At 35.6% G+C, this 15,059-nt stretch overlaps 1 pseudogene; it reads left to right on the top strand.

Annotated features, from left to right (window-relative positions):
- Positions 1 to 14,067: 14,067 nt before the first annotated feature.
- Positions 14,068 to 15,059, top strand: LOC101083688 (annotated as a pseudogene).

Genomic DNA, 15,059 nt, shown 5'->3' on the forward strand with positions numbered 1-15,059 from the left:
ATGTTTATTTTCCAGAGGTATCTACTATTAACATTAATGTGTCTGCATATATCTGCATAAAGATTATTTTTCCTCTAAGAGGAATTATGCAAAATAAACAGAGACAGGTTTTATAATCATTTTCACCTATTTATTAATTTTATTCGTTAGTTACCTTATTTTTTATCATTTATTTTCTATGACTTATCTGTCATTGGCTTTTTACTTCAGATGTGGGTTAAGCTGCATAATCTCAACATAATTTTTAGGATCTTTAATTACATAAAACTTTGGTGAACTCATTGTGTGCTGAGATATTGTTTATTCTGTTTCAAAGTCTCTGTTTTATATTTTGTATTCACCCCAATGCAAGGTCTTCATCACATCAGATTTAGGTTTTAACTGTGATAGAATAGAACTACAATTTTTTTCCTTCAAATCTAAATTAATGTCATCCATTCCATTATCTGGAGATATTTCTTTATAACTAACATATTCAAGTAACCATTTAGAAATGCACGCTGCTCAGAAAAGTAGACACATCAGAGAAAGTGATTGCTTACATGAATTGCAAATTTTCCAATATCAAGAAACGTCTCCATGATTTTGCTCCAGGACTCTATGTTATAAATCTGAAAACAGGTTATATTTGGAATAGCTCCAAAACTAATAAAAAAAAATTCTGCCTTTTTTTCCTGAAGATATTGAAGTCCTACCTCCATGCAGACGTACAGTAAGTTTTCTCACAAGTATGAACTTTGAGTAAGTTATTCAACTATAAGTAGGGTACCACCTCATCTGTTTCTGTGATTTTCGTATGGGATTTATATTGGGGACAAGAGGCCTTTAAACCTGGATTACCCATGTAGTGTAAATATAGGGAAGACGAGATGAATCTTGGAGAGATTTTCTTTTTCTTTCTTTCTTTTTTTTAATTTAAATTCAAGCTAGTTAACAAACGTACAGTGGAGTCTTGGCTTCAGGAATAGGACCCAGTGATTCATTTCTTACATATACATCCAGTGCTCATCCTTAAATGTGCCCTCTTTAATGCCCATTTAACCCATCTCACCCCAGCAACCCTCAGTTTGTTCTCTGTATTTAAGAGGCTCTTATGGTTTGCCCCCTCTCTATTTTTAATCTTATTTTTACCTCCCTTTCCCTATGTTAATCTGTTGAGTTTCTCAAATTACACATGAGTGAAATCATATACCTGTCTTTCTATGATTGATTTATTTCACTTAGCATAATACCCGATAGTTCCATCCATGTTCTTTCAAATGGCGTGATTTTCATGTAATAAAAAAAAATCAATGTTTTTATTGATGAAATTTAAAATAAGGAATGGAGAATGTTTAAATATCACTCTTTCAGTCTTTCGTTAGAAAGCACAATATAACTTTCCAGCTCTGAAAAACTTTACTGTTCTAAATGAATGATTAGTACCTAAGCTATTAACACCACTGTAGTTAATACAAATTTTATATTTGGATCAAGTTGAACCCTAAGAGTGTGCAAAGCAACCACATTATTTTAGTCTTCTACAAAACTTTTAGTGCAATATCCTTGGCTTTTATAGAAAGCTGCTACTGTATGCAGCTATGTTAAATCTTCCTTTGCACATAGCATAAATGTTTTATTTTCCATAATAATAAGCCGTGCATGTAGAGTTCTCTTTAGGATTTAATGCTAAGAAAACTTTGCTTTTTTGAAATGTTGGTATAGTATTTTTTCTCCAATAATACCAAATTTTTTAAAAAGTAATCCAGAGTACTTTTCTATTCTGTCCTGATTGTCATACCTTCAGAGAAAGTATTTGAAGTTAAGTCATAGAAAATATGTCCTAGTTAATCTATGTAAAGTTTGTACTTTCACTAATTTTGTATCATGTCATTTTTATTTTGCTATTTGTAAATGTATTATAGTTGTTTAGTGGTAAAACTGTTGTTTTGAAGCCAAAATTCCTGGCTTCGAATTTGGGCTCCTCCCCTTGGTATTAAATGGCTCTGCACCTCAGTTTTATCATGTCTACAATGATAAAAATAGTACATAAGACATTGAGACAAGTTGGTGAAATTGATTTGAGAAACAAAATATGCAGTCTATATAAAGTGCTTAGAAAAATGTTTGACAGAAATTGAGTTTTCAGTACATTCAGTAACTTCTTTTTTCACTACATTTGTTGCAAGTTAGTCCAAAATATTTTAGAATAAGAATATACAAATGCACTTGATAATCAATAAATGAGCATCCATAATGCATACCAAATTGTGATAAGTGTTAGAGGGCCTTATAGAGAAATTTATTCCATCTTATGGCAGCAGAAAATTTGTTAGGATTGTAAAATGATATGCATGAGATAATCAAAGTATAAATAGGTACAACCATATATAAGGATAACTATAATTATATTGAAAAAGTATGTGAAGACGTGGTGCCAAAGTTGTTTACTATAGCAAGAAGATAGTATATTTTGGACAGATATGAACTGAGTATTAGATGTAGGTAGAATTTAGAACTAGACTGAAGGAGAGAGAATTGTGGGTAATTCATGTCAGGGTGCTAAGCCTAGACTGAACAAGATGAGTGGATGCAAAGTGAGGCGGCCCATTGATTTCATGAGGTTATAATTTGGAGAGTAGTAGAAGGCCTAATTTGCTAACTAGAAATTGGGAACTAGCAAAATCTTTTAAGAAAAGAGTGACATGCTGAAAATAGTGCTTTAGAAAACAATAATCTGGAAGCTTAAAAAATGAATGCTGAGAAGGCCAAGATAACCATGTAAGATTTTTAAATTATTATTACTACACTCAAGTTGAGATGAGGAGGTTTCAAATTTGAAGTATAACTATAGCAGTGAAAAAAAAGAAAGAAAGATGAATGTGAAGATTATTTCAAGCACTAGATTAAAAATATTTCTTATATATTGAAAACATAGTGTTATTAGTTACAGAAGTTTGATAAGTAGGAATGGAGCTTATTAAAAGTTGTCACCATTAGTGACAGGTGGGAAGGATCTAAGATGGCAAACAAGTAGGAGGGCCCTCGGCTTGCCTCATCCCTGGAACACAGCTACATAAATGTCAAATCATTTTGAATATGCAACATATTGACCTGAGGACTGACAGAACAAATTGTACAACTAGAGGGAAGGAAGAGGCCATATTGTGGAAGGTAGGAAGTGAGGGGATGTGGTTTGGGTGATAAATGGATCATGGGTGCTGTGGAGGAGAGGGACCCTGGTTATGGACAGAGGAGAGAGAGAGAGAGAGAGAGAGAGACGTATACAGGGGATTGCACAAGGGAAACACTTCCCTAAAGCCAGTGAGAACATAAAAATGAGAGGGGCTGGTTTTTGTGAGATTTTTCAACCAGTGGGGTTCAAGGTCTGGAGTTTTAGAGGTCCACAGTATGGCTGGTATAGAGCCCCAAGGGCACTGCAGTGCTCCTGTGGAAAAGGCCTGTAGAAAACCTGGGGGAAGAAGTTGCAGTCTGAGGGTCTCCTGGGACACATAGCAAGAGATGTTTCCCCCTTCTCCAAGTGCATCTGGAAGATGTCCCTCTCTAGGGGCAAAGTAGCTGGTGGGTGCCATATCCACCTCCCACCCCTCAACATAAACTAACTACAGTAAGCAGCATAGCAGTAACAGTGATGGCCTAAACTGCTTATAACAAGCCCTGTACACCTGTTCTATGCAGGTGCTTCTTTTCTTGGGTAAGTGTGCCTGGGAACCAGCACAGAAGACCAGCACAAATCCCCACAGGTACACGTTTATTGTCCATGAAGTTCTTCAAATCTTCAGTTCTAGTGGAAATAGCATCAGGTCTCCTTTAACAAGCAGACCAGAGCACACATAGTTAAAATTTGAAAATTTGACACACTCTGGGCAGGGTCCAAATACTCTCCATGGAAAGCAAGGAAAAACTCAGTAGAAAACTGACCTGAGATATAGAGCAGCCAAAACACAGGAGCAGAGTGCACCCAGGATACAGCACAGACACTTCCTGAAGCCCCAGGCCCTGGACCATATGTGTTATCTTCTTCATAAAGCCATTACTTTTAGGAATACGAAACATAACAGGCTTTCCAAACACAGAGAAGAATACAGAAACCTAGATTAAATGCAAAGATAGAGGAATTCATTCCAAAAGAAATAACAACAAAAGGTCATAGCCAGGGATCTAATCGAAACATATATAAGTAATGTGCCTGATCCAGAATTTAAAACAACAAACAAGGATCCTAGCTGGGCTTGAGAAAAGCATAGAAGATACCAGGGAGTCCCTTACCACAGTGATAAAAGAGTTAAAACTAATGAGGGCAAACAAGAATGCAATAACTGAGATTTGAAACCAGCTGAATATAATCACCACAAGGATGGAAGAAACAGAGGAATGAATAAGTGATATAGAAGTCAGAATTATGGAAAATCATGAAGCTGCACAAAAGAGGGAAAGGGGGATAGAAGGTTTACTTAAGGAAATTCTGGCTGAAAGTTTCACTAGTCTGGGAAGGAAACACGTTCAAATCCACGAGGCACAAATAACTTCCATCAAAATTAAGAAAAGCAAGCCAACACCAAGACATATCATAGTTAAATTTGCAAAATAGAAATATAAAGAAAAAATCCTAAAAACAGAAAAAGAAGCCTCTAACTTGAAAGAAAAGACAAACCATTTTAGGAGCAGATCTCTCCATAAAAACTTGTTAGGCAAGAAAGGAATGGCATGATATATTCGACATGCTGAATAGGAAAAATATGCAGCCACAAATACTCTATCCAATAAGACTATCATTCAGAATAGAGGAAGAGATAGAGTTTCCCAGACAAACAAGAACTAAAGGAGTTTGTGACCATTAAACTAGAGCTGCAAGAAATATTAAAGGTGACTATTTAAGTGGGAAAGAAAGACCAAGAGTAAGAAAATGTCAAAAGGAACAGAAAAAATCTCCAAAAACAACAACAAAACCAGTAATAAATGTCAATAAAATAATATCTATCAGTAGTTATACCGAATGTAAATGGACTAAATGCTCTAATCAAAAGACATAGGTTATCAGAATGGATAATAAAACAAGACCCCTCTATATTCTTCCTATAAGAGACTCATTTTAGGCCTAAAGACACCTCCAGATTGAAATGAAGGGAGGGAGAAACATTTACCATGCAAATGTATATCAAAAGAAATCTGAAGTAGCAATACTTATATCAGACAAACTATACTTTAAAACAAAGACTGTAACAAGAAGTGAAAAAGGGCACTCTATCATAATAAAGGGGTCTGTGTAACAAGATCCAACAAATAAATATTTATACCCCAAGCTTGGAGTCACCCAAATATATAAAACAATTAATAACAAACATAAAGGAACTCTTTGACAATAATACAATAATAGCAGGGGCCATTAACATTCCATTTACATCAATGGACAGATCATCTAAGCAGAAAAATCAACTAGAAACAATGGTTTGAATAACACACTGGACCAGATGGACTTAATAGATATAATCAGAACATTTCATCATAAAGCAGCAGAATACACTTTCTTTTTGATTGCTCATGGGACATTCTCCAAAATAGATCACATACTATGTAATATTTGGGCCTCAAAACATCCAAAAAAAAAAAATGAAGTCATACCATACATATTTCCAACCACATACACAAGAAAAAAGTTCAGAAAAACTACAAATACATGGGTACTAAAAAAACATTCTACTAAAAAATGAACTAGTTAATCGGGAATTAAAGAAGAAATAAAAAGAAATATATGGAAACAAATGAAAAACACAACAATCCAAAACCTTTGGGATACAGCAAAAGCAGTCATAAGAGGGAACTAGAAGCAAGAAGTCTCAAACACACAACCTAACCTTACACCTAAAGAACCTAGAAGAACAACAAATGAAGCCTAAAGCCATCAGAAGAGAAATAATAAAGATTTCAGCAGAAATAAATGATATAGAAACAAACAAACAAAAAACAATAGAACAGATCAATGAAAACAGGAGCGGGTTCTTTGAAAAAATTGATGAAATTGATAAACCCCTAGCCAGATTTATCAAAAAGAAAGAGGAAGGTATCAAAATAAATAAGATCACCAGAGAGGAGAAATCACAACCAACACCACAAAAGTAAAAGTAATTATAAGAGAACATTATGAACAATTTTATGCAAACAAATTGGGCCATCTGGAAGAAATAGATAAATTCCTAGAAACAAATAAATTACCAAAACTGAAACAGGAGGAAATAGAAAACTGGAACAGACCAATAACCAGCAAAGAAATTGAATCAGTAATCAAAAATCTCCCATGAGTCAAAAGTCCAGAGCCAGATGGCTTCCCAGGAGAATTCTACAAAATATTATTTATTTATTATTTATTTATTTATTTATTTATTTATTTATTTATTTATTTATACCAACTATTTAAATTTTTTAAATTGTTTTTATTTAGTTTTGAAGGAGCGAGAAAGACAGAGCATGAGTGGGGGAGGAATAGAGAGAGAGACACACACACACACACACACACACACACACACACAGAATTTGAAGCAGGCTCCAGGCTCTAAGCTGTCAGCACAGAGCCCGATGCAGGGCTCAAACCCATGAGCTGTGAGATCATGACCTGAGCCGAAGTTGGATGCTTAACTGACTGAGTCACCCAGGCACCCCAATATCTACCATTTAAAGTTAATATATAATATAAGAAAAACTTCCAAACTCATTCTATGAAGCTAGAATTACCCTAAATCCAAAACCATCAAAAACCCACTAAGAAAGAGAACTACCAACCAATATCTCTGATGAACATGGATGCAAAAATTCTTAACAAAATGGTAGCAAATCAAATCCAATAGTACATTCAAAGAATCATTCACCACAGTCAAGTGGGATTTATTCTTGGGTTGCAATGGTAGTTTAATGTTTGCAAATCAATCAGTGATATACCACATTAATTAAAGAAAGGTGAAGAACATTATGATCCTCTCAATAGATGTAGAAAGAGAATTTGATAAAATATAGCTTCCATTCTAAATAAAACTCCTCAACAAAGTAGGGATTGAAGGAATATACCTGAACATCATAAAGGCCACTTATGAAAAACTCACAGCTGATATCATCCCCAATAGGAAAACCTTAGAGCTTTTACTTTAAGGTCAGGAACAAGACAGGGGTGTATATTCTCACCACTGTTATTTAACATAGTACTTGAAGTCCTAGTCTCAGCAATAAGACAACAAAGGAAATAAAAGGCATCCGAATCAGCACGGAAGAAATCAAACTTTCACTATTCCCAGACAACATTTTATTCTATGTGGAAAACCCAAAGGACTGTCACCAAAGTATTGTTATAACTGATACATGAAATAAGGAAAGTCGCAGGATACAAAATCAATGTAGAGATATCTGTTCCATTTCTATACACCAATAATGAAGCAGCAGAAGGAGAAATCAAGAAGTTAGTCCCATTTACAATTGCATCAAAAACTATAAGATACTTATGAGTAAACCTAACCAAAAAAGTGAAAGATCTGTACTCTGAAAACTATAAAACACTGATGAAAGAAACCAAGGATGATGCAAAGAAATGGAAAAACATTCCATGCTCATGGATTGGAAGAAAAAAAAATTTGTTAGAATATCTACTACCCAAAGCGATATACACATTTAATGCAATCCCTACCAAAATACCACCAACATTTTTCAAAGAGCCAGAACAACCAATCCTGAAATTTGTATGGAAGCACATAAGAAAGCCAAAAAAATCTTTAAAAAAATGCAAAACTGGAGGTATAACAATTCCAGATTTCAAGTTATATTACAAAGCTCCAGTGATAAAGACAGTATGGTACTCTTAAGAAAATAGACACATAGATCGATGGAACAGAAAAGAAACCCAGAAATGGACCCACAGCTATATAGTTAATTAATCTTCAACAAAGCAGGAAAGAACATCCAGTGGAAAAAACCCAGTTTCCTCAACAAATTGTGTTGGGAAAACTAGACAGCAACATGCAGAAGAATGAAACTGGACCACTTCCTTACATCATACACAAAAATAAATTCAAAAGGGATGAAAGATATAAATGTGAGACAGGAAACCATCAAAACTCTAGAGTAGAACACAGGCAATAACCTCTTGACATCAACCAAAGCAAGTTCTTACTAGACGTGTCTCCTGAGAAAAGGGTATCAAAAGCAAAAATGAGCCAGTGGGACCTCATCAAGATAAAAAGCTTCTGCACAGTGAAGGAAACAGTCAACAAAATTAAAAGGCAACCTTTTGAATTGGAGAAGATATCTGCAGATGACATATCTGATTAAGGGTTACTATCCAAAATGTATAAACTTATAAAATTGAACATCCAATGTCCAAATAGTACAGTTAAGAAATAGGTAGAAGACATGAATGGGCATTTTTCTAAAGAAGACATCCAGATGGCCACCAGATACAAGAAAAGATGCTCAACATCGCTCGTATTCAGGGAAATGCACATCAAAACTACAATGAGATATCCCTTCACACCTGTCAGAATGGCTAAAGTTAAGAACACAGGAAACAACAGATGTTGGCGAGGATGTGGAGAAAGGGGAACCCTCTTACACTCTTGGTGGGAATGCAAACTGTGCACCCACTCTGGAGAACAGCATGGAGGTTCCTCAAAAAGTTAAAAATAAAACTACCCTATGACCCAGCAATTATAAATACCTAGGTATCTACCCAAAGGATATAAAAATACTGATTTGAGGGACACGTGCACCCCAATGTTTACAGCACCATTGTCAACAATAGCCAAATTGCAGAAAGAGTCCAAATGTTCATCAACTGATGGATGGAAAAGGAACACACACACACACACACACACACACACACACTCAAAATGGAATATTACTCAGCCAACTAAAAGAATGAAATCTTTCCACTTGCAATCATGTGGATGGAGCTAGAGTGTATTGTGCTAAGCATAATAAGTCATTCAGAGAAAGACAAATACCATATGATTTCATTCATATGTGGAATTTAAGAAACAAAACAGATGAACATAGAGAAACAAAGACAGAGAGAGAGAGAGAGAGAGAGAGAGGCAAACCATAAAACAGACTCTTAAGTATAGAGAACAAACTGATGGTTACCAGAGGGGAAGTTTGTGGTGGATGGGTTAAATAGGTGATGGGTATTAAGGAATGCATCTTGTGATGAGCACTGGGTGTTGTATGTAAGTGAAGAATCACTAAATTCTATACCTGAAACCAATACTACACTCTATGTTAACTGACTGGAATTTAAATAAAAACTTGAAACTACAAAAAATAAAAAATAAAACACAAAAGAGTACAAATATATATAAATCTCTGAAAAAGGAAAGCAAAATAATGGGACAAAATAAACACTGAAAAAAAGTTGTCACCATTAGCAAATGTAGTGTGTGTGTGTGTGTGTGTGTGTGTGTGTGTGTGCATGTGTGTGTTGGATGAGAAGGAGAGGAAGCTAGACCTCTGTGTTTAATATTTGACAAGGTAAGCACCTAAGAGTAACATAATTTCATCTTTTGTACAAGTGTATTTGTCTCATCACTGGTGTTTCCATCAAGATGATTTCTTGGTTTCACTCTATACAGTCTAAATTTTTTTTCATGATTTTTCATGACTTTTATCATTGATAAAAATCCATTACTTTGGGAGACAAGTAATTATTCTTTGTGTTTACTCTTGTCTTGACTATTCACTTGTATGACATTAAGCCAGGATTGAAAGAGGGATTGGCATGAGTTTGTTTGATATCCTTAGTACATCCACATAGGCACTTAGGTTTTACATTCTGTACACAAAATTCAAATTAACCATGGCATTTTAAGTAATGGTGGTAAATGAATATGTGAAGGGAAGAGTTTAGACGTATTTATGATGGTATTGACAAGTAATTTCAGTACAGAAGTGAGGTAAGAGATATTCAGGGAACAAAGAAAGGCAAGAATAACACTGGGGAGTCATGAAACTTCAAGTTCTATTCAAGTGTTATGGAAACTGAGTATAAGTTTAAGGAGATGAAAGGGTAAGACTTGAAGCTGGAAATATACATTAAGGACCCAGATTATTAAAACTAATACATGAAACTAGATTGTGAAAACCTCTGGATTCTCTGCTTTATGAATTAGAACTATGATATTCATCTCACACATATGAACAGTTTCTGAGATGACTATTGAGCCTATCCATAGACCAACTGACTAACACATATAAGGTTATTTTATATATTAATTTTGTAGTTCTGAATACATATCACAAGGCTTGGACTATATCTGATAATTTGCCCTGATATCTTCTTAGATTTCACAAAGTTGTTTGGTGAGTCCAGAATCAGGAGAAGTGAACTGAAACTTTTTTCTGATTAAGGTAATATTCAGAAGATTATCATGTACTGAGTTTTTATTTTAATGAGATATTTTAGAGTCTGTGAAAAAGGGTGACATTTACAGTGATTTATGAAGTGTACATTTTTAAAATTAATTAATGGATCTTCATAAATCTGGAGGGGGTCTTTACTAAGAAATCTTGATTTTTTTCTGCACCAAAATTATTTCAGTGAAAATGTAGAAGTCTGTATGATATAACTTCCATTTGTGTAATAGTAGAGAATCCACAAATGTATTAGAACTGACTTTTATAACATAGGAATCTAGGCTACATCCAATAGACTAAAATATAAAAAGAGGCTAAGTATAAAATACTGCTAACTGGTGTGTGGAAAAAGAAGGTGTAGGAAAAATCCACAGAACAAGAGGAGGAACATCTGGCTTAGAAGCAATTCACATAAGGCCAAAACAGAACAAAGGAAAGAAAAAGGTTGCCGTTGACTGCAAGATGAATATGAGGCAACATGTGAAAAAATCTTTCAGTCTTATATGCCTTAAAAGAAGTATAAATTGCAAATAGAGAGTGATATTTCAAGGAGATAGTTTATAGGAAGAGTGATGTCAAACGTTGACAGTGGATTATTTGACAGAGATACTGGCAGGATAAAAATCACCTAATAGCAGCTTGAAGGGACAGCTTAATAAAAAAATAAAGACAATAAATCCAGAAATGAGAAAACTATGGGTCAAGAGTGTATCTGTCTTTTTAAATTTTGAAAGGATGTCATTTAGAGGATCAAGTAGAGATAGTCAATGTCCTACCTTAAATTTGGCTAAAGCCTCTGCCAATCAGACTGATAAGAGTTCCACAGAAGTAAACTTTAGCTTACTGTAAAGAAAAATACTTTCTAACAAGGAGTCTTGTACAAAATAATTTTGTAATTGTCCCAAGAGTATTTAACAGGTTAAGAAATAATACTGAATGTTCACTCCTCCTGTAGCCCTCATGGGATGACCCTGGAGTTTGCCCTTATTAAGAAATTGTAATTAACTTATTTTCAGTCCTCTCTCAGGGGGACTGTTTCCTCCAAACTTCAAAAGAACTTCATGCTGCTATTTTCTGAAATAGTTTCACAGGATTGGAAAAAAACTACCGCTACCGTGGATTTTAGCTGCTACTATTTTTGCAGGTTGTCACAGACTGGGAAATCTTCTTACTGGTCTTAAATTTCCATTTTGCTCCCATCTTCATTCAAAGGTTTGCAAAACATGTCAGCATGGAGGCAGAGATTTTCAGGCAGCTTGATTTCATAGATCTATTGGCACTTACTTTAATTTTGGTAGAGAAATACCAGTAATTCTCTAGGGGAGCCAAGGAGATTCCTAGTCCATCATGTTCATTGGTGTTCCGGAAGACAGACACAACAGGTTTTCAAACAAAATTATACTAAAGAAAGAGCAAGCTTTAATAATAGGTAATAAAAATTATGGCTCCGTAGGCAATGCCACCAACAAAAAATATAGTCATGTTGTGCTTAAGGAGGTTGTTATTTTCTTGGGGATTAAACATTATTTGAGATGTTTAATTTTGGCATTGTCATTGATAGATTTATTTATTTATTTATTTAATTTTTTAAGGTTTACTTATTTTTGAGACAGAGAGAGAGAGAGAGACAGAGTTCTAACGGGGGAGGGGCGGAGAGAGAGGGAGACACAGAATCCCAAGCAGGCCCCAGGCTCCAAGCTGTCAGCACAGATACTGATGTGGGGCTCATACTCATGAACCATGAGATCGTGACCTGAGCCAAACTCAGATGCTCAACTGACTGAACCACCCAGGCACCCTGATAGTTTTTATTTCTTAAATGCATTTTCTTTTCTAGATTGCAATAAAAAGAATTTGGACCTCTGAAGTTTTCCATGGAAAAGTTCATAAAATAGAAAAACAATATAAGTTTAGGTAAGAATAATTAAAAAGGAATCACACCTATTTTAGATATATAATAAGACAGCCAAGAACATTTCCTACATGTCTAAAAGATATTTTCCTTGCATTTCAAAATGCTTTTCTTAATGCTTATTTATTTTTCAAGGAGAGAGAAACAGAGCATGAGCAGGGGAGGGACAGAGAGAGAGAGAGAGGGAGACAAAAATTTGAAGCAGGCTCCAGGCTCTGAACTGACAGCACAGAGCCCGACACGGGGCTCAAACCCACCAACTGTGAGATCATGACTTGAGCTGATGTTGGACACTTAACCAACTGAGCCACCCAGGCGCCCCCCAAATATTTATTCTTAATACTAGTGAGCTCCAACCATCAATAAACTTTGCTATCTAATCAATAAACTTTGCTATCTAATCTATTCTTTTAAACAGTTGACCTTTTTTTATTGGCTCCTTATTTTGAAGTTTTAATTTTTTCTCAAATCTAGAAAAGTTTGAGATGACATGAATTTCTTGACAGATTTATGTAGAAAAAATACAGTGTTAATAAACTTCACAGGATAAAATATATAAAGGCATCACTTACATTTTAGTTTTGCACTTAAATAAAATTAGACTATTTCCAGAAGTTGAAGGCAGACTGCATTTTAAAACAATAGCCAAATTATGGAAAGAGCCTAAATGTCCATCAACTGATGAATGGGTAAAGAACTTGTGGTTTATATACACAATGGAATACTACGTGGCAATGAGAAAGAATGAAATATGGCCTTTTGTAGCAATGTGGATGGAACTGGAGAGTGTGATGCTAAGTGAAATAAGCCATACAGAGAAAGACAGATACCATATGGTTTCACTCTTATGTGGATCCTGAGAAACTTAACAGAAACCCATGGGGGAGGGGAAGGAAGAAAAAAAAGAGGTTAGAGTGGGAGAGAGCCAAAGCATAGGAGACTGTTAAAAACTGAGAACAAACTGAGGGTTGATGGGGGGTGGGAGGGAGGGGAGGGTGGGTGATGGGTATTGAGGAGGGCACCTTTTGGGATGAGCACTGGGTGTTGTATGGAAACCAATTTGACAATAAATTTCATATATTGAAAAAAAAGGGATTACGGTACAAAATTAAAAAAAAATAAAAAAAAATAAAAGATCTCTAGATGAGACAATTGGGCCTTTAGAAATTTACCTGTACTTGTAAGCGGGTTTTTTTTGTTTTTTGTTTTTTGTGGGTTTTTCTTTTTTTTTTTGGTAGAGAATTTGTATTATCTTGAAATGTACTTTTAGCTTCTTTGTCTTACATTTACTTATTTTTATACTGTAATGAAGGAAAATATTATTATGAGAAAAATAAATACTAAGTGATAAATTCAAGGAAGTGTCTTTTTCTTACTATGAGGAGTTTATCAGATTTTAATGTTTGAAATCACAAATGACATCTAACAATGACAGAGTCATGTGTGTAAACTTAATGGGGTAATGAATATGAAGATGTTTTTTCAGCTATCAGGTCTCTTTTATTTTTTTTTATTTTTTTTTTCAACGTTTATTTATTTTTGGGACAGAGAGAGACAGAGCATGAACGGGGGAGGGGCAGAGAGAGAGGGAGACACAGAATCAGAAACAGGCTCCAGGCTCCGAGCCATCAGCCCAGAGCCTGACGCGGGGCTCGAACTCACGGACCGCGAGATCGTGACCTGGCTGAAGTCGGACGCTTAACCGACTGCGCCACCCAGGCGCCCCTATCAGGTCTCTTTTAATGTGAAGTGTTATATGTGATAATAGAGAAATAGAATTTGCCATGGGTGGTAAGGGAGGAGACAACCACTCAGAAGTGACTGACTTCATTCTTGTAGGCTTCAGGGTCCGTCCAAAGCTCCACAGTCTCCTCTTCCTACTATTCCTGGTTGTTTATGGGATGGTCCTTCTGGGGAACCTTATTATGATTGGCATCATTGTGACCTATCCCCGGCTGAACACACCAATGTATTTCTTCGTAGGCAATCTCTCCATCATTGACCTCTCCTACTCCACTGTTATTGTACCCAAAGCCATGGTCAACATCCTATCTCAGAAAAAGACCATATCCTTTGAACGTTGTGTGACTCAATTGTTTCTTTATGCATTTTTCATGGTCACCGAGGCCTCTGTCTTGGCAGCCAGGGCCTATGACCGCTTCATCGCCATCTGCAATCCACTCCTCTACACTGTCCGCATGTCAAGAAGCCTCTGTATCCAGTTGGTGGCTGGTTCCTATCTCTGTGGCTGGGTCAGTTCCATCCTTCAAATCAGTGTAACATTCTCAATGTCTTTCTGTGCTTCCCGAGTCATTGATCACTTCTATTGTGATTCAAACCCAGTTGAGAAGATCTCCTGTTCCAATATCTTTATGAATAAGATGGTGTCGTTCAGTCTGACTGTCCTCATTATTTTGCCCACAATAGTTGTTATTGTGGTATGTTACATGTATATTGTGTCTGTAGTTTTAAAGATGCACTCCAGTGAAGGGAGGAAGAGAGCCTTCTCCACTTGCAGTTACCACCTGGGGATCATAAGTTTGCTCTGAGACTATTTCCTTTGTCAATTTCACACCTCCCAATAACCTTAAACTTTGTAAAGTGGCTTCAGTATGTTACATTTTGTTCACACCTATGCTGAACCCTTTAATCTACTCTGAGAAATAAGGGTGTTAAAGATGCCATGAGAAAAGTCCTATGGAAGAAAAAGTTTTACTTTAAATCTGCTTCCACTTGTTTTACTGTTTCTTGTACCAGTTGA

The sequence above is a fragment of the Felis catus genome, chromosome B4, assembly GCF_018350175.1.
Source record: "Felis catus isolate Fca126 chromosome B4, F.catus_Fca126_mat1.0, whole genome shotgun sequence".
NCBI classification, from domain to species: domain Eukaryota; kingdom Metazoa; phylum Chordata; class Mammalia; order Carnivora; family Felidae; genus Felis; species Felis catus.